At 36.7% G+C, this 3,225-nt stretch overlaps 1 non-coding gene across 1 annotated transcript; it reads left to right on the forward strand.

Moving 5' to 3' along the window:
- The first annotated feature begins 2,806 nt into the window (after positions 1 to 2,806).
- LOC143681766 (U6 spliceosomal RNA) lies at positions 2,807 to 2,913 on the forward strand. The gene has a single exon (XR_013174827.1). It is a non-coding gene; the product is annotated as a U6 spliceosomal RNA (small nuclear RNA).
- Positions 2,914 to 3,225: the final 312 nt, after the last annotated feature.

Genomic DNA, 3,225 nt, shown 5'->3' on the forward strand with positions numbered 1-3,225 from the left:
CAATTTGAATCAAGAGGTCATTCTGGAGGTTATTCTTATAGAGTATATAGATACCCCTTCTTGGCTTTTGATGTATTGGACTAGCGAGAGGGAAATACCTGAAACTGTTGAACTGTGATCCAATAGTTCTGGATTCCTGAAGATGACTGAATAACTGTAGAACTTTTCAGGTGTGACTGCGGGATTGTGAAAACCTTGTGACTGACACTCTCTTTATCCAGTGTATGACAGATGAATAAGAAAAAAAAAAGACAAAAAATAAATAAATAATAGGGGGATATGGGATGTTTTGGGTGCTCTTTTTTACTTTTATTTTAAATTTTATTCTTATTTCTATCTTTTTTGAACAATGAAATGCTCAAATATCGATTGTGACGACAAATGCACAGCTGTATGATAACATTGTGAACCAGTGATTGTACAATTTGGATGATCATATGGCATGTGAATATATAATGTATCCCAGTAAAATTGCATTAAAAAAAGATAAGCTCATTATTGTACTGAAAATCCATCAGTGCCACGACACAGTTCTTAACACACCTACAAGGCCTTGTGTGATCTGGCCCTTGATCTCTGCAACCTCCGCTCTCCTTTTTCTGTCTACTCAGGTGGACCTCTCTGTTCTTCAAATATGGCAAGTTTGTTCCTGTTTTACAGTCTTCACCCATGCTGCTCTCTTTTGATATATCCCTCCCCTGCTCTTTGTCACCCAGGTACCTGGCTAACTCACACAAATCCTTCAGTTCAATGTCACTTCCTCAGAGAAGTTTTTCTTAAACGTTTCAGTTCAGCATAGTTCCCTCTTGTCATTTACTAATTACAGCCTGTTCTTTTCCTGGTGGTACTTATATAATTGTAATTAAATATGTATTTTTTCATGTCCCATTAACATGCCTACAGGTTATTTATATTTCAGCAGCTATAGAGTTAGAAAAGGGCTTCCCATATAATAGTCTCTCAATGTGTGTTTTTTGAAAGAATTAAAGCAAAGTGAATCCCAGAACCAAAGCTTCTAATTTTAATTCTTTTCCTGATGTTATACTGCCTTTCTGGGGAGCTCTTTCTACTCCTTTAATATTACTTTTTCTGTTTGCCTTTTGTAAATGTATTTTTTTATTTACCAAATAAAAAATGATTAACCCTTTATCATTAAAATTTTCAAGTGCTACATTAAAGGTTTGAAAATGACTGTGCCTGAGGTGGTTGAGTCAGTTAATGGAGTTTTAGGCTCTTACTCTTTTTTTTTTAACTTTTTTTTTTATTGTATAGCATAACATATATACAAAGCAAAGAAATAAAAAAACAATAGTTTTCAAAGCATTCTTCAACAAGTGGTTACAGGAAAGATCCCAGAGTTTGTCATAGGCTACCATATGATCCTCTTGTATTTTTCCTTCTAACTGCTCCATAATAGAGGAGGCTAGAGGACTTTAATACTTTTTTATCATCACAATCAACTTTTTCCCCCTTCACTTTGTGAAAAATAAAAACATATACAAAAGAGCTATAAATTTCTAAGCACAGTGCCACAATTAGTTGTAGAACATATTTCAAATTTGACATGGGTTACAATTTCACAATTTTAGGTTTTTACTTCTAGCTGCTCTAAGATACTGGAGACCAAAAGAGATATCAGTTTAATGATTCAGCATTCATCTTTATATGTTAATTCCTATCTTCTATGTATAATTCCACCATCACCTTTGATCTTTCCATACCTCTATCTCGGGTTGTTTGGGCTATGGCAATTCTAAATTTTTGATATTGGGAGGGTCTGTCACTAATATGGGATTGGGAGAGGGAACTATCTGATGTTCCAGAGAGGCTCAGCTAGGTATCAGGGCTTATTTGGGCCAGGGACTCATCTGGAGTTTGTAGGTCTCTGGACAGTTACTCTAGTGCCTGGAACCCTTGTGGGATCTTATATATTGCCCTAGGTGTTCTTTAGGATTGACTGGAATGGTCCTGGTTGGGGGTTTGCAAGTTATGATAGGTAGCAAGGTGTACCTGAAGCTTGCATAAGAGCAACCTCCAGAGTAGCCTCTTGACTCTATTTGAACTCTCTCTGCCACTGATACCTTATTAATTATACTTCTTTTCCCCCTTTTGTTGGGATGGAACTGTTGATCCCACGGTGCCAGGTCTGAATTCATCTCTGGGAGTCATTTTCTACTTCACCAGGGAGACTTTCACCCCTGGATGTCATGTCCCATGTAGTGGGGAGGGCAATGAAGACTTGCAGACTTGGGCTTAGAAGGCTGAGGCCACATCTGAGCAACAACAGAGGTCCTCCAGAAGTAACTCATAGGCATGTCTGTAGGTAGTCTAAGCTTCTCTGCTACCTACATAAGCTTTACAAGCGTAAGCCTCATGATCGAGGGCATGACCTCTTGATTTGGGTACCCCTAAAGTTTGACACAGTGTCAGGGGATTCCCTGATGGTAATGTTTAATAGTTCCATATTCTTTCTCCCCTCCCTCAGGGGACTTTGCCAATGCTTTTTGATTATCTACTTAATATACTCTAGGAAGTTTCCAGGCATTGATCTATACAGGATTAAAGGACCTCTTTCTTATTCTATGCTTCTTGTGTTTCAGTTGTTCAAATTAGCTATACAGATAGGTTGGATTAGATTATGCACTGCAGAAAATTTTAGTTCCAGATCAAATAAACCTTTCTGCCATTGGTCTCAAAGAGTATGCGTGGTTCTAAAATATAGACACTGTCTTCCTTAATCCTATGTTCTGAATTACTTTAACCCCAACCTGTTCAGCTTTGTTCTTATCTCTAAGTATCAGGTTATGTGCTTGCTTCAGCAGCACATATACTAAAATTGGAACGATACAGAGAAGATTAGCATGGCCCCTGCGCAAGGATGACATGTCAATATGTGAAGTGTTCCATATTTAAAAAATAATAATAATAAATGAATAAATACAGAAATAAATATCAGTTTATATATATAAAACAGCCTTTCAAAATTCAGAAATAATAATCACCACTCCGGACTTAATGTGTCCACTCTTAAAGCTTACAGTCTAGGTCCTTGTTTTCTTATTAGCATTTTCTATATACCAGTGTTGTTGTTTTTTTTTTGTTTCTGGATTATTTTGTCTCACCAAATGTCTAGACTCTTATTCTTAAGAGACTAAATCCTAGTCCATATTAGATTCCATATCATCTTGTTAGCTTATTCTGTTTTCTTCCTTTATCACCTTCATC

The sequence above is a fragment of the Tamandua tetradactyla genome, chromosome 4, assembly GCF_023851605.1.
Source record: "Tamandua tetradactyla isolate mTamTet1 chromosome 4, mTamTet1.pri, whole genome shotgun sequence".
NCBI classification, from domain to species: Eukaryota; Metazoa; Chordata; class Mammalia; order Pilosa; family Myrmecophagidae; genus Tamandua; species Tamandua tetradactyla.